Consider the following 20,552-nt stretch of genomic DNA (forward strand, 5'->3'; position numbering starts at 1 on the left):
GGTGACCGCATTGAGCCCACGGTAGTCCACGCAAAACCGAAGTTCTGGCGGGTCACCGGTGTAGCAGCTTTCTTGGGAACTAGGACCACTGGGCTAGCCCAGGGACTGCTGGAGGGCTCAATCACCCCTAACGCCAACATCTTGGAAACTTCTTCCTTGATGCAGGCCCTGACCTTGTCAGCTACTCTGTAAAACTTCTGTTTCACAGGTAGACTATCTCCAGTGTCCACATCATGGACGCACCAATTGGTGACACCTGGGGTCAGGGAGACGAACTGACCCAACACCTGGCAACAGTCACTCTGCTGTTCTGGGGTCAGGGTGGGCGAGAGGACCACACCATCCACTGACCCGTCTTGCTCCTTGGTTGCCAGGAGGTCAGGGAGAGGATCACTATCCTCTTCCCCACCATCATCTGTAGCCATGAGCATTGTCACTTCAGACCTCTCAAAGTGGGGCTTGAGGCGGTTCACATGCAAGACTCTCAGGGGCTGCCTAGGAGTCTTCATGTTGATCAGGTAGGTCACCTCACTCTTGAGCTCTACCACCTCATATGGCCCGGTCCACTTGTCACGGAGCGCACAAGGCTCCACCGGCGCCATCACCCACACTTTCTGCCCAGGATGAAACTCTACCAGAGTGGTATTCTGGTCGTACCATTTTTTCATCTCCTCCTGGCTGGCTTCTAGGTTCTCTTGAGCGAGCTTCCTGAAGCGCTGTGTCTGGTTGCGGATGGCCAGCACATAGCTGAACACATCTTGGGGGGTTTTCCCACGGGATTTCTCCCACCCCTCCTTCACCAGTGTGAGAGGTCCTCTAACAGGGTGGCCATATAGCAGTTCAAAGGGACTGAACCCTAAGGACTTCTGGGGCACCTCCCTGTAGGCAAACAACAGGCATGGTAACAAGACGTCCCACTTCCGTCTCATGGGCTCCGCTAGGCCCATAATCATATCTTTCAGGGTGCGGTTGAACCTTTCAACCAACCCATTTCCTTGAGGGTGGTAAGGAGTGGTGAACTTATAAGTTACCCCACACTCCTCCCACAGAGACTTCATGTACCTAGAGATGAAGTTGGTACCCCGGTCGGAGACCACCTCTCTGGGGAACCCCACGCGGGAAAAGATCCCCATCAATGCACGGCCCACTACGGGTGCTGTGATTGTCCTGAGAGGGACTGCTTCCAGGTACCGGGTGGCGTGGTCCACCAAGACCAGGATGAACCTGTTGCCTAAGGCAGTCTTGGGGTCCAGGGGCCCTACGATATCAATGCCCACCCGCTCAAAAGGGGTGCTCACCACAGGAAAAGGTTGGAGGGGTGCCACGCACTTTCCTCCGCTCTTACCACTGGCTTGGCATGTTTGGCAAGACTTACAAAAGGTACTGACGTGCTTCTTCATCTGGGGCCAGTAGAAGTGGGTTACAAGCCTGTGATAGGTCTTGTCTTGCCCCAGATGTCCTGCGCGAGGCACGTCATGAGCCAGACCCAGTAAGAAGATCCTGAAGCGCTCGGGTACCACCAGCACACGGGCTGCACCGGGCTCAGCAAACTAAGGCTCACTATAAAGTAAGTCATCCTCTCAGTAAATTAAATGTTCCTTGGACCCTAGGCCCGCTGCCTGGTCTGCAGCCTGCTGCCGCACACCAATGAGAGAAGGGCACTCCTTCTGAGCCTGGCAGAATTCCTCCCTGGAGGGACCACCCTCTTGCTGCCAATGGGTCAGCTCAGGCAATTCCCCCAGTTCGGCCACCTGTTCCCCTGTAGGTTCCAGGGCATTCCCCTCAGGTTCTGCTTCCTCCTGGACCGTGGGAACAGTGGGGGCCGGTTTCCCGCGCCCTCTGCCCCTTCCTCTCCTGACAGGTCCCTGGGCCATTGTTCCAGGCTCCAGTTCTACTAATCCACCCTTACTGGCTGTCATGGCACGTGTGGATACACAGATCCACGCTGGCAGTCCTAACATCTCCAAGTGAGTTCTGTGCTCTACGTCCTTCCATGGAGAACTCTCCAGGTCGTTACCCAACAGACAATCTGCTGGCAAGGCATCACTGACACAGACTTCCAAGGTACCAGAGACTCCCCCCCTCCCCCCCATGTAAAGGGAACACGCGCCATCTTGCAGAGGCGCACTGAAGTGTCAGCTGCCACTACTGGGCGGAGCACATTGGGAATGACTTGCTCTTCAGACACCCACTGACACCTGACAGATGTCACACTAGCCCCGCTGTCTCTCAGAGCCTCTATCTCCCTCCCATTGATGGTCACCTTTTGCCCGTATTTCTTAGTGTTAGCGGGTATCAAGGTATCCTGGACCATCTCTTGGTCTCCTAAAGAGACGAGGGTCATCATAGCTAATCCCTCTTCCCCACTGGAAATCAAATCCCCTCCCAAAGCTACACTAGCTAACCCTGGGACTGGAGCAGCAGCTGGTGCTGGGGGTTTCTTGGGACATTTAGGGGCGATGTGCCCCACTTCCCTACAAGCATAGCAAGTAGGCGGTGGTCTGTTATCCTGTCTGCCCTTATGGGGCCAAGACTTCTTAGGCTTGGGGGCTCGGGACTCCTTCTCCTGGGAACTGTTTTGGGGCCCTTTAGAGAACTCCTTATTGTTACCCTTGTCCTCCCCACCTTTCTGCTGGGGACCCTGTCCACCCTTGGCTGGGATACTTACCACCCCTTTGTTGACCCTGGTGCTAGTCCAGCGGTCTGCCTCTTTAGCAAGCTCACTGGGATCAGTTAACTTGCTGTCTAAAAGATGCTGGCGCAGCTCTGGAACACAGACTACTCAAGTGCTCCCAACTAATCAAGTGACACAACCCCACATAATCAGTAACTTTGCTGCCCTTTATCCAACCTTCCAGTGCACGCGTGTACATACTCACACACTCCACCCAAGTACTTGAATCAAGCTTCTTGAAGTTCCTAAACTTCTGGCGGTACTGTTCTGGTGTAAGCCCATACCTGAGGCATAAGGCCTCCTTCATAGTGGGGTAGGTTAAGGTACCTGCTGCTTCTAAGGGTGCCAGAAAAACCCACGCCAAGGATGTCAGGTCTAACAGTTACTTAGTATTTCTTTTCCACCAATGTTAGGCCTATGTGAACCCTCAAATCTTTTGTTTCTCATGAACAGCATGGTAAAGCATCTCACTGATGCAAGTATTTTAGGTGACATTATTTGAAGTTGAACACATGATAGTCTGGATGGTGGTGTGATACTACATCACTGAGACACTGTTCGAGACGTTATAAAAGAAGAAACTCCAAAAGAGGGACACCACAGACGCCGTTAATTTTTGCTTCTTGACACTACACCATTTAGATTTTTCCTACTCCGAGACCCAGATGTTATGCTGATCGACTTCTGAGAATTTTACCCTACTATGGACTGCCTTTGATGCCAGTCAGTAGCTGATGGACTGAAACCTTCTTTGACGAAGCCTTTTACATTTTTCATTTCCTAGTTCTATGATAATGGAATCAAGCTTAAATGGACTTTAAATCTGAATACATTCACCTTCATCGTAGAAGCTTTTAGACAACAAACTATCTTCTACCTTAAAGGTGGTGGGACTCTGCAACTCTGTAAAATGATTCTGATAATAACCATCCGGTAACGTCTGCTTAAATGTTTGGCATTTTTATACAAGTTGTGATATACTTAAGTGAAATTCCCTAAAGATTGCTTGTAGCAATACATTTTGAATCTTTAATACATTAACCAAATTAAAGTAATACCTGTCTAAGTCTATTATTGAGTCCTGTTGATTCTTCCATTGAAACTGTGTGGTTTACTAATGACTTAAATGTGTTTTAGAAAGAAACAGAAAGCTCTGACAGAACATTAACTGTTACATCTTTTGTTTTGCATTGTTGTTGCAGAGTTTTTGGTTTGCATAATCCTAACCCGACTAAACTTCTTCAGGAGGTTGGGTCTTCCTGTTGCTATTCTTTATTTCTACAGCATGGGTTTAAGAGTCATGTACCTAAATCTGATCTCGAATTTGTGAGTGGGCTGTCAATTAATCATAGTCATTGGACAGCTATTGTGGTGTTTGGCTACCCTAATTTCCACCCTTCCTATCGGTGGAGGAAGATTCCTCAGAGGATCATTGCCTCTGTGGTAAATGGAAGTGCTGCAGATTGTCTATTCGTAAAGGGCCCAGTACGGTTAGAATAGTAAGGAAAGTAAACGTATAATAATAAAATTTTACCACGCTACTGCTGCAACAAATCTGGTAGCAGAGCTTTGGTTCAGTCTAGTGAAGTGAGATTTAGGGTGCCATAAATAGTCCTTTGCTGAAGTCCGAAAAGTCCATACTTTTCGGTTCAGCAAAAAGAAGTGTTGATGGAGTGCTGAAGGAGTACCACTCTGGATAAAGTTGACAAGTGGCAAAGGAGTGTGGATATTAATAGGGATGCGCGTTGCTATTGCTTAAGAATGTGTGTTTTTTTAAGTGGCTGTGTGTTATTGAGTGGAGTGAAGTGGTTTAAGTCCACATGGTGACAGTTCATGTATAATTGTGGCACTTTGTGCAAAGCTGAATTTGTAAACGGGTCCGTCGTGGCCTAAGATCTCGAGATATTTACCTACAGGTTGTCTTAGTGTAAAAGGCATTGAGAAAGTGGTCTGCTGTTTTGTCTGCTGTTGTGTGGTGTTGGTCATGAGATGTAGTCGACAACACCTTGGTTAGGGTTCTCTTTGTATGTCAGTGGCAAGCAATTGGTATGGCTGATCTCAGGTGCACAGGGAATAACTTATTAATTCAGGTGAAATCTCACTGGTCAATGGTATGATTTGAAACAAATGAGTATAGAAAAGTTTAGCTACCTTGAGAGAGTGACTATCCTTTAGTGGAACAGTTTTATTTGTTTCTTGCATTGTATTGTCATTTTGCCAAGAGAAGATTGCGAAGGAGGGTGAGCTGCGCTAGGAGTGAGATTGACGTCATAGTGTGCCGCACTGTGATTGGTCGGTTGGTGCAAAGCCCCCCAGGGATTGATTGACTAGGTCAGAAGAGTTGCTCGGTCATTGATTGAGGTTGCCGAACAAGTGAATTGTGGGTGAATAACGTTTCCTAGATTTACGGAAATCATTTGTGAATACAGAATTGATTAAAATAAAATATTCAAGGCACTGCAGTAGTTAGTAAAGAAAGATGAGACCATATCTGTTAGAGCAAAAGTGGAAGCACCACCTGAGAGTATGCCAGGGTTCCTTGCCATGATGGACATCAATGTCTTTGACTAGTGTTTTAGCATAAAATTACTGAGCAAGATGATCAGCACAGAAAGATTCGTCAGAGGATCATTGCCTCTGTGGTACATGGAAGTGCTGCAGATTAGATTGTCTAATCATAAAGGGCCCAGTACGGTTAGAGTACTAAGGAGAGTAAGCGTATAATAATAAAGTTTTAACACACTTTTGCTGCAACAGTTGAGGTGCTCGGCATCGCAGCAGAGTAATTCCAAGAAAACCCTTCACACATGGAAATCTATTCGAATTATCCTAGTAACAGCTGTGTCCTTGCTATTTTCCTATTCGTAGCTCTTCACATTTTTCTTTTACCTCATCTCAAACGCAAGGCACAGAAACAAGGAGAATCCATAAAAAACGTCAGAGTTTCTCCTCTCCAAATAACAATACTCAAAATATAGTAGGCTATATTGCCGAGATGGTCTTCTTAGATCATCAGAGTGATGAAAGGTGAAATGAAAAGCTTTTCTTATTTAACTATTAACATAGCAGTACTAACATAGCAGTTGGTCCTGTGACCCCCATCTGACCAGGACGAAGTTATTTTCATGTAGCCTAATCACTAGAGACAGACTATTATGAAGCATACACATTGCCTTCATGACCTCCCACAGCCTCAAGCGCGGAAGCAGGTCAAAGGCAGATTTTAGATCGACAAAGGTGATCATAACAGTCTTCAAAAAAATTAGGACAAACCGAAAGACATGGTCTAACAGAGGTTTTGGCTCTGAATCCCACTTGAAGCTGGCATATAATATCCCGATCTGATATCCATGTTTGGATTTTTACCAGAACCAAACAAAAGAAGACTTTTTGAACACAATCAATAAGGCTTATGGGCCTTTAATTAACAGGTAAAGACTTGTTGCCCTTTTTAGGTCTCGCCTAGCGTTGCTGCGCTAATGCAGGTGAGTCATTTTAAGCCCGCCCCTTATTTCCATTGGCTGGAGTCACCGTTTATGCTAAACGGTGGCCATCCACTGGAAATAAGCTATCTGTGTTGCCTTCCTTTTGGCTATTTGTGCCGGCCCACTTGGACTGGCAAACCTGCTTTGCATCTGTCGTAAGCGATTTCTTATCTTTATGGGGCCATGTGTTTCTAACACATGGTCCCATAAAGACAAGAGATCGGCTGCAGCGCGGTCCTCTTTCACTTTCGGGACCGCGCTTGTTCTCTAGCGACGATTTGTTGAGGTGAAAAACATCTCCGCTCCAATCGACATGTGAATCTAATGAAACACATAGCACGTGGTTTGCTTTCTTGTGCTGGTATAAATAAATAAAACAAAACAGTTTAAAAAAAATAAAACAAGATTTCGCTTTCACATCATGTACTACCAACAACCCTAAACATAACAGAAATATCACAAGACTTGCACGGCGTAAGGATGGTAATGAATATGCTTCCCCAAGTAAAGTCACCGAAACAAACAGCACGACGAGCTTTGCTCTATACATTATTTTTATAAATCTAAGATCATTTGCGAGACAGTCCATATTAACGAATTACGCAGTTCACGTTTTTTTAGGACACTGGCTTTCCCCGATATTTCACTGGCCGAGTTGGCCTAGAGACCCCTGGTTTAAATGTGCAACGCTCTTCGTCGGCATATGCATTTAATTGCCAATTTTTTTCTGGGTACAAGTTGTTTTATTTTTGAGTAGTTAACATTCCACCCTGAAAGTATGATAAATGCACAAAATGGACCTAGAATTAGAAACAAGTCGGGTGTCTGACCTGGGGCCGCATGTCCTGGAGTTCACTTTCCAGAATGATATAAAATCCATGAGGGGCGGTGCAGCCGGCACTCACGCTCTGCTGTGCGTGCGGCACGAGCCCGGGGTGTCAGCGTTAGTTTGGTCCCCACTTCAGCAGCTTGCTGCTTCTGTACGGCACGAGCCAGGGGTGCCGGGAGACAGCGCCTCCCCGTAAAACCTTCCTACCTGGGGTCAGCTGCAGGCACCAAGGATGAGTGAGTTTGGTTCCCGCTTCAGCAGCGTGCTGCTTCCATACACCTGCGCTGCTGCAGTGAAGGGAGAGCTCCGCTTCCCCACGAGCCCACGGGAGGTAGGTGGGTGGGTCCAGGGCACAGACAGGAACGAGCAGAGAGCCATAGGCGTCAAGTGGGACAAGGTGATGGGACTGGGACTCCAACGACAACTGGCACCGCCTCCTTTTCCTCCTCTCGGGACACACACGCCTATTTTCGCTTCCTCTTCTGCAAACATCTAATTCGGCTCGTAAACTTGAAGTCTGGCTGTGAACACGTGAGGAAGACATCACGTGACAGTAACGGGGATGGGGGATACCTACAGAGTGTGCTTGGTACAACATCCTAGTTCATTGAAGAAACACACAGTGCCAGGGTTTCGACCCTTCTCAGAGAAAAATTATTTGCTTTGCTGGTAAAAGTCTGGCTACAGGCAGCTCTGGGCACATCACAACTGCTAGATGTCTGTATTAGTCTGCGCAATGCTTATTTGGGACTAGCTGGGAAACTGCCGCTTGGGCATTCACTAAAGAGTCCTTTAGAAGGTCTGTGTTCAGGAAGCATGGTTTTTGGCAGTGGTGGAAAAGCGGGCAGGGGAACAGGTGTTCACACTCACTGCCCTCACTGGGAGTGAAAGGCTCACCAAATAAGGGGCAACTTGTGCCAGGGAAAGGCTTGTAAGAGGGGAGACAAGTGCCTCCTGGAGAGTCTCCCTCGCCCTCCTGTAGGATTTCTGTGACTCCCAGACTCAGTCGTTGCATATGACAACGGAACAGGGGCCAGAGAAATGTAAATAAACCAATACATCCAAATCTTCACGAGACATCTGTGTCAGAGTGTAACTTTGCGTGCCCTGCAGCCCCCCGCCTTCCTCCTCGCCTCCTCCTTCAGGGCCACCTACAGGGCACTGAAGTGGAAGTGAAATAACAAGTGGCAGAGTAGATAAGGGGTGTGTTTGGTCTGCAGGCTCCGAAAAGCACTTGTTCCTGCCCAAATGTGCATCTTCAAACAAGCATTTACAATGCAATAGGTCTCGCATTGACGCGAGTTTGAGCTATTGGCATTGCAAATAACAATGCCTTTTATTTTTTTTAAAAACATAAATAAAAGGCATTGTAATTTATAATGCCAATAGCTTAAACTCGCGTCACTGCGAGACCTATTGCATTGCAAATGCTGGTTATATACTGGTACAACTTTGGCGCCCTGCCATTGTTCAGGAATGGATGCTCCCAGCACAACCGCATTTGACAGAGCTACTATATAGTCAGCCCAGGCATCAATATAGTGAACAAACAAATCAAGAGGTAGACCACCTGGGCCTGATGATTTCCTCTTGCAAATGTGGACAGTGAGTCTAGTACATTCTCTCTAGGAACGGGGCGAGATAAAATTCTGGAGGCTACTATACAACAGTGTGCCTTTCGTAGCTCTGCCTACCTCCTCAAGGTATAGGGCGGCAAAACGGGTAACCTAGTGAGAGGGTGGAACAGATTTTGCGTTCCCCTCCCCCCCCCCAGGGATTCGCACCACTGGCAACCAATTTCCAGAAGTGCGAATAGTCTCTGGATGAACACGCTTCCGCTAACTCCAGCCATCTTTTATTGTCCCACTTCTCCTTTGCATTCGACATGCTATGTTTATATTCCTTTTTTATGGCAGCAATCATAGATGGGTTTTTCAACTTGATCGTCCTAACCAGAGTGCGCCCCTCAGGTGCCTACATCCCTGTTAAACTATCTATTGCCTTTTGTTCGGGGGGCTTCTCCTTAAGGGGTAGGTAATATTAAAAAATAAGCTGGCATCCTCTCGAAAAAAACCTTTATGCAAATCACTAAAATCTAAGTGGCCACCCTCCTTTTCCATACTTTTTGCAATGGTACTCAGAGTTGCCTGGACATCTTTGTTGATGTTTGACAAGATTTCTGGCTTCACAATAACCGGACGCCATTTAGGGTGATGTCTATCAGATGTATAGACAACAAACATTGTGAATACTAGATGGTCTTACAGGGTCAATTATATACTTATCAAACAAAGCAAGCAAAGTAAGACACAGAGGGTTATGGTCACTCTTTCCTGTAATACCATGTTATCCACTCTGGACCACAATCTTAGCTCAACAAGGATGGAATCCATTCGCCTTTTTTGACAAATGTTGTCAAAAGTGTATGTCTCCTTGGTATCGGATTTAGTATACCCATTAGAAGCCTTGACCCCCAATTCAAGGAAAAGCGCTTTCAACTAAAGGGCGGCTAGAGTCAGTTCAATTAAATTCCAATTACTTTATTCAATCTACAAAAAACACAGATCATAAAAGCACAGAGCACAATTTTTCAATACAACATCGTACACAAGAAGCAGCAAAATAGGTCAGATAAAAACACAGGTTTAAAAATAGCGGTTTCATAATTACTTCATAAGCCTTCTTGCTTTTATCGGTAGACATAAGCTGGATGACACTGAATAACAGATATAATGATCCTGTAACATTTGCAAGAAATATAACGCTAATCGTCATTGCCTAAAATTATATTTGCGCATGATTGGAACTATAAAGTTTTTACGATAAAGTGCATAGTGTTTACAAAAAATATAGATCGGTTAGGGCCGAAACTCCATCACATTGGCAAAAAGGCAAAGCTTGCTGCGAGTAGATACCAGAGGGATAGCCCAACATACAGGGAATAAGAGTTAATCTGAACCTTAACAGTACATATAAATGCTGAGGATTTGTTACAAATGACAGATAGGAGGCTGTTTCCTCTGGGATAATCGGTATGTTCAAATAAATTAGAACCATTTTTTTTAATTATTATATACATATCTTACTCTTTCCATTTTATATAAAAATGTATTTGTAATAAATTTTTAGCTATTAACCCACATGTAGATGGGGTCTCAAAAAGATGCTGTAAACCTAAAGTAGTAAAAGTATGTTGAACATACGAGATCCATGACGTCTTATAAGCGAAAGACAATCCTTAGTGATATTTTGAGTTAAGTGTTATGATTCCCTTCTCCATATTGAGTGCCACCGCAGAATTGGTGCTAGGCGAACCTGGTCATTTATGTATGGTATTTCTAGCTCACGGTGGCAGTTAAGTGGAGCAACTTTTAGAGAGGGCTACAAATTTTTTCAAAAAGGTGGCATCTGTCGACTGAAGTAGATCAGAGTTTGTGTGTCCCCCATACTCCTGATCGATATGTCGCAACAGAGGTAGCTTTGGCCCTATATATTTTTTTTTATAACATCTAGTGGTTTGGAGACCAATTTATTTTATAAAACTAAAAATTGTACTAATGCTGGTTTCTAAAAACAAGCTTCTGTTAGCAACCATATGGTTCCAAGAGACGGTTTTATTAAACAGTATTCCCAAATACTAGAAGGTGGCTACTTGTTCAATTTTGTGGCTATCTAGGGACAAGACAGGGATTTTCTTTGCCCGTTGGCCAGCCACTAACACAAAGGATTTAGCCTCATTTACATGAAGGTTCAGCTTTTCCATAAATGACACATACTCCATTATCAGCTTCTGTAGTGCCATGCCAGTCCAGGCAATTACCACTGCGTCATCCACATAAAGGAGAATGGGAATACGGGTTTGATTTACCATAGGGACATCTAGAGTGGAATCAAGCAGGGGCGCCTCCACCCCATTGGTATACAAAGAAAATAGAAAAGGGGCAAGGACACATCCCTGTCTAACCCCTCTTTCAATCCTGAACCACCTGGTACATTCTCCCTTATTTCCATATTGTACGCAGGCTGTACCCTGTACATACAATTGTCTTATAAAGGAGGATGATGGCTTTATCAATGCCCATTTCTTCCATGATAAGTTGGGGGTGGGCAATGCAATCAAAGGCTGCTGACACATCCATGAAAGCCTATATACAGTGTTCCCATTTTAGCTACGGTATATTTAGAAATAATCAAATATAGATTTAAACAATGATCCATAGTACTTGTGTGTTTCTTGAAGTCATATTGCGTTGGAATCAGAATATTTCTCTGACTGGACCATTCCTCCACTCTATTTAGTAGGACACATCCCATTTGTCTGGCAGAGCTGTCCATCAGAGAAATGGGTCGATAATTTACGGGAATTGATCTATCACCTTTTTTGTATATTGGGACTATAATTGATTTAGACCAGGATTCTGGTGGCCTGACTCAGACTATTGCATTAAAAACACTGGTTTAAAAAAGGACCCCACAGATCCGGTTTACCAAAAAAGAAATCAATAGGTGCACCATCCGGTCCAGGAGCCTTATTCCCATTCCACTGCTCTATGGCCTTTCTGACCTCAGAATCTTCAAACAATAAAAAAATGTTTGAAATTAATAAGGGATCTTTCGGAAAAGATTCCACCTCGCCAGAAATAAGACCAAAGATTTTTTGAAAATGTTCATCCCAAGTATCTTCGTCCACATGGGTCTCAAGAGTAGGGTCGGAGTTGTTTACCAAAAACGGAGAGTTGATTACTGCCCAAAAATCTTTTACATTATTGTGACGAAAGCCTGTTTAAGAGGCTCTCAGGTCTCCTCCTTTAATACTTTGTCTATTCTTTCTGGCCTCTTTATATTGTTTACGAAGGGAACTAAACAATAACTGATCCATAGGATTTAGCTTAAGAGCTTTATGGAGTTTAGTTAAAGTTTTTGTACAGATTGAATAGAACCAGCCGCGACTAGAACTATTAGGACTAAGGACATTACATACAAGATTGGATTTCACCTCATTCATAATTAGTTCAAAAGTAGCCACCACATTTGTTTGACTAGAGTCCAGATTAAGGCAGATCATTATTTCAGAGTATCTATTATTAACTACCAAGGGGACCACTTTTTCTTTGTCAATATTGCCATATTTAAGAGATATCCCATTTCATTTCCCAATATACGGCTTTGGAACACAACTACTTTCCGTAAAGTGTGTTTTTTACCCATTTCAATTTGCACACTAATGCCATACGGTCACTGAAATGTGATGGATATGTTTGTAGATCTCTAAAAAGGGGTTTTAGTGGTACTGAAACTATCATTAATATACAAAAGAGGGACAAAGGGCTTTTGGCAAGGTCCAGCACATGTGCCTAGAATCATGAGAATACAAGTAATATGCTGTTCCTTGTAGGTAAAAAATGAGGCAGTTGGTTTAAAAGGTGGGAATCCATTTTATTGGAATATAGGGCCCTCACACACCCAAATGGGTGTCATGCTTCATCATCGGGCTGCTCCTCGTCGCGTCAGCGCTGCAATACTCGATGAGCTCCCAATGAGGGGCACTTTGGCGGAGATCTTTTTTCCAATAGCCGTTTGGTGCCGTGGGGGGTGAGGGACCTAGTGAGTGAAGATGTCGAAAAAAGTGTGTGTAAGGAAAGTGAATTAAAACAGGGATAGGAGTACCAACAACTAAACTTTTAATGAGTGGGTCTCCTGGCCTGAATAAAAACAAAACAAAAGGCACAAGGCTGGGATTAATGTCTCAGATGGGGCGCTCTTTTGTGTGACTGATCAACATGTTTCTCGCCTCATCCTAAATCTAGGGGCGATTCATCAGGACCTAAAGACTATATGTAATCTATCTTCTCCTAGGGTAGTGATGTGATCAAAAACTAATACTATTGTCCACCCTAAATACTAATTGTGTAAAATACCTGGTTGTGCTGAATCTACCTGATAGTACAGGATCTACCTGTTAGAAATTAGGAAATTGACACCTTTGTTAATTAGTACATAACATACAGTGTAGGTGTAGTGACTCTCTTATACCTTGTGCAACTGACTCACAACGCATAAGTGATATTTATAAACAAACAAAAAATATAATAAGGTGCTCCATGATGTGATTCACACAGGTGATATCTTGTGAACACAGACACCTCTAGTGAAGAATGAAGTTGCAGAAATCAAATGTATAGCTCGCCCAATTCGGACTTGTTAAAAGGCTTCCTCAATTCCTCAACCCGAATTGGGTGAGCTATACATTTGATTTCTGCGACTTCAAGTACTGGTCATGCTCTTACTAGTGGGACAGACATTGCCTCTGACCAGCAAAGCACTGCTCCTGCATCATGAGACTCGGTAGGTGCTTTAATAGCGTGGCAGGCCACAGCACAGGTGACAGTGGTTGCAGGGCTCCTCCTCCTGCCCTGAAGCAAACTGGGACAGGTAGTCCCTCTGAGCAGCAACTCATCTCCTGAACAATTTAGGTATTGTATTTGAACAATTCAGGCTGATGGTCCTCATTTCATCCCACAAGTCTTTTAATGACTCATTGTTGATTGCATAGAGTTTACCATACTCTGGCTGACTGCATAGTATTGCTTCAAGTTATCAAAGTCTACCTTCAAAACGAGGGTATATGGTGAAGATACGGGAGCACAAGCAGAAATTACAGGAGACTGCGCTAGCTCATGGATGGGAGAGTTAAGCAATAAGGAAACAGAATAAAATCACAGTCTGCACTTACACCTGCCCTTCCTTATGGGCTCCAATGCCAAACAGCTAAAGCAAAGTCATCAGATAGTCAACTCCAGAATGCCTATCCTCTGGCCCTTTCACCGAATCTCCATCTCTTACAGCAACTGGAGCATGGGGGAATCAACTCTGGCCCCACTCAGATACAGGACCATCCGTGTTTGGCAAGGAGATATTAAGATTCAACAAGGCTGTCAGCATTAATGTAAAGAAACTCAATGCGCCATTGCAGTGAACAAATACTTCCCCACCCATGAGGAGCACTGGAAGTCATCTTTCGAAAAAAAGAAAACGTGATAGGTTCAGCTTCTTTCTGTCGCAATGTCCAGTTCTTAAAACATGGCACTCTGATACCATTCACCAGTGGCAATGACAAATTACAAAAAAAATACTTTTTTGTCACTGAACTTTTCTGATCCACTAGTTTGTCTATCCTCCTCTTCCTGTTAAGACTGCACTACAAAATCAAACATCTGATTCAAAATTCACTAGTATATATTTTCTGAATACTTCTCAATTCAAATCAGCATCCTTGAATATGTGCAAGCTCTATGCTCATCAACATAAGAAAATGATGGTTCAAACTTTATTGTAAGAGAACATGAAGGAGATCTTTCTGAAAACCAAAATTCTAACTAAAACTCACGTTGGTACCGCACACATATTGGGTAGACGCTAATCAATGTACGAGACTAGGGATTATATTTAAAAGAGGACTAGCTTGGTAGACATGTACGGTCAACTAGGTTTACAGTGGAGCAGAGCAAGGGGATTAAGGTGAGGTGCTACAGCTTATTTGGCTGAGGTATATAAACGACTATATCATACCATAGCTGAAGTAGGTTTGATTTTCCTTGTGTCTCCAATGCTTCCATTGGGAGTCATTATGATTCCTGCTGGGGCAGAAGAAAAGCCAATCTTTATGCACGCACCAGGACAAAACACTTGTTGCCAGTGAAAATGCCAAGAACACGGACAAAAGGAAAACTATATAAGACACATGCAGAATGTCAAACTTGAATTGAAAAATGGTTCTGGTTCTCTCAAAGAGATCCAAATAATGTTCTCAAGTAAATGACCAATCAAAAATAATTACAATGGGATAATCAAAACATCTGCATTTCTAATAGAAACCATAAAATTCTACTTGTGATGCGTATATGGTAGGCAGAGTAGTGGCCAAACTCCTGAACGTTTTACCGTAGTTTCCAGGAACCACAAACCAACGGCACTCAAGCCCAGCCTGTAGAAAGCAGATATTGTCGCTGCCATTAACCATGCCCTATGTAAGCAGTCCTGCTGTCTGTATCCAAGGGATGGTAAGGACTTTAGTCGAGACCTGTGCTCAATATACTTGGTCATAATTTGTTGTTTAGCCTTTACCCATTTTCCTGAACCTTCAGGGAAGTAATAGTTGCATTCTAAGTGAAAAAGATATTTAAACAAAAAATGCATAACAGCTAACTGGCGTGGTCAAAAGGTTCAGAAGTCTTTTGTCTTCATTTATCTTTTTTCCCCTCAGGGGAAGCAGGCATTTTCGGGATAAATGCCGGGTCCCCTTTTTTTATGATACAAGTATGTGCTTAAAGAGGTTTTCAAACTACAAGACTAAGTATGTGATCCCCAAAATGAACCTATCAGTCGTGAGTTTAGATTCAGGTTTGGTTGGTGAACTGGTCATGGTCTCAAACAGTATTGTACTGCTGAATATCGACGCCCAGAATATCTTGGTACTATAATATCAAGGACAGAATATTGAGGGACAAAATAGCGAAAGGTAAACGCATATACGGATGTATAGATTTACTATACCTACCTCCACATCTATGTACCTTGAAGATATATGTACCACATAGGTACATGTATGTGGAGTTAGTTATAGAAAAGTTACGCTTATTTACCAGTCAATATATGCTTTTTGATATGTTGTCCTGAATATTGTGTACCATTGAAATTCTGGGGGTGAATATTCAAGGTGCACACCCTCAAAAAAGATATCCGTACATTCAAGTTGCTGATGTCTCTCTGAAACTGCTAAATGGAATGACATTTTACACCAACTCTACTGAAGGGTCTCAATTCACCAAGTTCTAGTTTCCTCCACATTTTGAGCATTTTTGTCTAGTTTTTGTTGCTGCTGAGAGCTAAAATTCCCATGGACTTGTGAGCACGATATGCTACTTTTGGGCCCCATGGCAAAGGCTCTCCCAAACCCAATCTGCACATATTTTTAAAGGATTAATCATATGCATTGGCACACTTTTTTGTAAAGCTTTGTGCGGATTTCTCAAATGGCCAAAGATTTTATTAATAAAAGGACACAATTTGTCTTGAACTAAACGCCTGAACCATAACTATGCAGTGCTAACATCAACTCTTTAATTATGAATTATTATTGATGAGATCACTAGTCCAAAGGGAAAACACTTTATGGACTGAAAATAAATGAACACATTCATATGATGAATCTACACAGAATGTTTCCAAGCATACTACTAGTCCACCAAGTAATGATCTTACACCGAGTGGGGGGGCTAGGGAAGAGAATGAAGTATAAATGGGTGACCAAAACGTTGTGTTTCACCAATCACAGTCCCAAAGGACGGTTCTGTTAAATCAGTAACACAAAAACAAAAACAAAAAACACATCCGTGCCAAATTTAGCATGCAGCCTGGGAACAACCATTTTTGTGTGCTTTCTGAGATTTGGTTATTTGGATACCTTGAAACTAAACTAAAAACAACATTGGCCTATTCTACTCCCAGGCCATCAAATGACAGCTGTGGAGAGAGATGTTCATTTCACTTACCAGGCCTGACAGGGACTGTGATGGTGAGTAGAAGAGAACAACGGATGTTTGACATTAAGGCCTGGCGAGGGGATGGGGGAAACTATGTATACCCCATGGAGTATCCCATACTGACTCCGATCATTTCTACAGCATTGCAGCTATATGGGTCATCACTCTTTTCACTGCCCTCTTTATGGTATCACTGAACTCTTTCTGTGTATAGAGCACACGTTTCCAACATTATAATACAACACACAAGTGTTCACGGATCTAATTACAGTAATCAACTGGAAAATTATAACACCACCATACAAATCCAGCACGGCACAGACATGCTGTGTAGGGTGGTATCATTATACTCAAAATAGCACTCATTTATATGACACAACACACACATATACAAAAGAACAGATTAGAGAAAACTACCAATGCCCCATTCAGAACAGTTCTAATGGGCAAGAGGTGTCTATCACAAACTCTTGATAAGAAAATACATCAAATCATCTCACTTGCATAATTAAAAGCTGGCACGGGGCATGGCCTAGCAAAATGGCTGTGTAAATGTGTGTGCCGGCACTCCCGCCGACAAATCCTGTATCCGGCATTATCCAGAGGCTCCCAGTGGCAATGCCACCCCAGGACTGACAGATTACTACCTGGGAGATATCTGGGCCTGCACTGGGCTCGGTGGTGGCGGGAATTGTCCAGAGTGCATGTAGGGCTCTGGTCCGGTTGCAGCATGGTGCAATAGTTGCCCCATCTTGGCAGCCTCATGGGGAGCTGACTAAAGTGGCCCTGAGGAGTATATTATCATGAGCGCCCGACTGAGGTGGTCCTGCACTGAATCCTGAAGCCGCCTCAGAACGGCTGACTACTGGAACAGCCACCTGACGCTTTGTGCTACCTCCGTATGGAGTAATGAGCGGTGGGGCACCCCTCTGAAGAAGATCCAGATCGGCAAAGATGGAACAGTGAGGCCAGTCGCGCTACAGGACTGCAGCGGGACGTCCTGAGATCGCAAGCGGAACCCGCTTGGGCAGAGAGGCAGAGACCCTTAAGGTCCCGTAGCCACGGTGCCCCGAACGGATGGCCTGGTGAGCGACCTGGAGCGGAGGAACCTGGAGGTGAATGCGGATGGGCATGGGTATCTAGATCCGCCACTGGAGGACAGTGCTCCGCGTCCACGAGGGGCTGAGTGACCCTCCAGGGTGGAGAGGGAGGCCCTTGACATGCAAGCCCGAGGGGGGGACCTTAAGTGGGGCTCCGTGCCCCCTGACCTCCAGAAGGAGACCCCAGAGATCTGCAGGAGGCCCACGAGGCGAATAGGGACAGGCCTGACCATGGATATCCTGCGCTGGCTTTTGAGCGTGCTACTGCCAGATAGATTACTGAACACCGGGGAGCCGCCTCTCTGAGGGAGAGCTGGGCCGGCCGAGACGGGACGGTGAGGCCGATCGTGCTTCAGGACTGCAGCGGTGTGCCCAGAGAGCACAATTGGATCCCGCTTGAGCGACGAGGCGGGAGCCTCCTCCGCCCTCTCGATGCAGTGCTCGGACCAGATGGTCTGGTGAGCGGATCGGGAAAAACTGATGGTACACACAGATGGGCCTGGGCCTCTGTGGCCACTGATGGGTCGCGCTCCGTGCCCACGAGGAACCAGGCGGTGCAGATGCATGACCCTGAGAACAAAGACCCCTGCGGCGGCCCTTCCAGGTGGAGGGGAGGCTTCTTGTGAAACCGTCCTGGGACAGGACCCTGGAGCGGGGCTCCGTGGCCCCCAGCTTGCTGGAAGAGACTCTTGAGACTAATATGAGGCATACAACGACAGGCAAGAGTCAGTGGCCGGGAGCTACCTTGCGGGTCTGAGGGCAGGCCCTACAGGTGCGGGACAGCACCATTGACCTTTGAAGGATTTTTACTTCTGTAGTCGCAGTAGAGCTCCGAGTGAGGATTTTAGCCTGGCTGGCACAGAGGAGCAGCCGGTACCTGCTGGGGGGGATCCAGGAATGGAGAGCTGAGGGGCTGTGGCCTGGGGCATCTAGTGGTGGACGGTCAAGGAGGAGACATGAGACAGGACTCTGGAGGTGGGCTTGCTTGGATCCCCAGCAGTGGTTGGAGGCCTTCTCAAGCCGCAATTCTCTGGGCCACCCTCCGCCTGATAGATCAAGATGGTGAAAGACAAGGGGGTGCCAGGTGGCGCAACCTAACAAAATCCTAAACTACGCACAGCCGGTCTTCAGACCACGGTCTACAGGAGAAATTGATGGCGGGTCATGGTGGGGGAGCAATAGGAGCCGTGGAAACTGCGCCCTTCCTGACAGACGTGCTGACAGCAATACAAACTAACCAAGATGACAAGGTGCACAGAATAGACTCAGTGGCAATTGAGGTCAATCTATTATGGCGTGACCTCTGAAAAGTCTCTGAGAGGGTGATGACCAGAGAATATAACGTGTCCCTTACCCTACAGCACCGTTATTAACTAATATCAGATTGACACACGTATGTGACACTCTCCTGTGTTGCGCCAATTTTTCCCTATAATCCTAACCACTACCATACAACTTCAATATAACGTGGATACCCTGCAAACTGAGGTTGAATCGCTCCAAGACACCGTCCTCGAGCTTCAAAAAAAGGTTGTGCAGCTAGACGACCGGGCTGAAGACTCAGAGGGAAGGTCACGTAGGAATAATTAACACTTCGTGGGCTTCCCTGAGAAGGCAAAGGGTCCCTCAGTCTTGGAAGACTGGATGGTGAAGATCCTGGCCACCTGGGAGTTATCAGATTTTTATTTATTTTTTTACGTTGAAAGGGCACAAATATAGCCTACTCATCCCGGCTAAACTACTAGTTGAACATAAGGGGAAGGCCTTATTCTTTTTCTCCGCAGCAGAGGTGAGCGACTGGCTGGATTCCCAGGGACAGTCGGCTGCGTGTCTGGTGCCCTCGCCAGAGTCCTCCCGCTCAACGGGTACGGACAGACCTGATCGGAAACAGAAGAGACTGCAAAACCAAAGACCCTGGAATGGAGAAGAGAGTCCGGGATGAATCTGGGTCTGCTTGGACGGGATGCTGCAGGCCTCGGAGACCGTCCCGGACTCGGATAGTGCCACACAGGACCAGGAGGGCCCCCCCGAGCTTCCCTTGGTGGGTGGGGGGGAATGAGTAAGACCGCAACACACGGGCACACATGAAAGGGACAGATAAGTACTCTATGGGGGGCAGTTGTCACTGGGAGCATATGTGAACTATGCAGATGAGAAGATGGACTGGAACGGATGGTGTGGGAGGTTCCCCTCCTACGTATATATACTTGGCTGGCCCCCCTCCCAAAGGTTGGCAATGGTGCGAGGGGCTAGAGGCTTAGGCGTCGCACCCAAACGGCTGATCAACTACTAGTGTAGCACTTAGTCTTTATATTACTGAACCACACGCCTGTTGAACCGATGGACATTGGGAGATTGAGGTTTGTTATATTTTGCTTAGGGTTTGGGTGGGCAATGGGGCAGCATACACGATTCTTTGATCTCTGTGCTTGGGAGATGGAGGGGTTGGTGATACTACCCAAGAGGAGGGGGGGTTCTTGAGATTGTTCAGAATGTTCTCAGAAGGTTTGATTTGTCTCTACTGAATAGCTCCAATGGCATTGCTGCGGGACCCCCGCTGGAGCATATCGGATGGATGGGGAAATGTGGACTGTCTCACAATCCATGGCTCTCTCCGAAACAAAATTGATCACATGGAACATCAGGGGTATAGCACTGTTTAAGAAATGCAGACTAGTGCTGGCTTATCTGAGATGGATTCACTGCCATGAGAGCAGAGGAGATGGAGAGGGCAACTCTACGCGACCTCCTACTCGGGTTTTGCACAGGGGGTCCTCATATGGGTGGCACCTGCTGTCCCTTTCCAGTATACACAACACGTGACGGACCCTGAGGGGAGGTATGATATCCTGCATGGCACGCTGGACGGAAAGGAACTGTGCTTAATGTGTATTCCCTTAATAACGACTGCCCCTCGTTCTT

General features: G+C 45.6%; 1 protein-coding gene across 7 annotated transcripts in view; it reads right to left on the reverse strand.

The window, feature by feature from the left end:
* WDR37 (WD repeat domain 37) overlaps positions 1–20,552 on the reverse strand; it is a 632,142-nt gene that overhangs the window by 561,803 nt on the left and 49,787 nt on the right. Inside the window, exon 1 of one of the 7 annotated variants that reach the window (XM_085631905.1) lies at positions 14,558–14,576. The exons of the other annotated variants lie outside the window; for them this stretch is intronic. The gene's annotated coding sequence lies outside the window, so the exon portion shown is untranslated. Of the gene's footprint in view, positions 1–14,557; positions 14,577–20,552 lie in introns of those variants that run through there. 7 annotated transcript variants of the gene reach the window in all.

Source organism: Triturus cristatus, chromosome 10, assembly GCF_964204655.1.
Source record: "Triturus cristatus chromosome 10, aTriCri1.1, whole genome shotgun sequence".
Classification (NCBI taxonomy): Eukaryota; Metazoa; Chordata; class Amphibia; order Caudata; family Salamandridae; genus Triturus; species Triturus cristatus.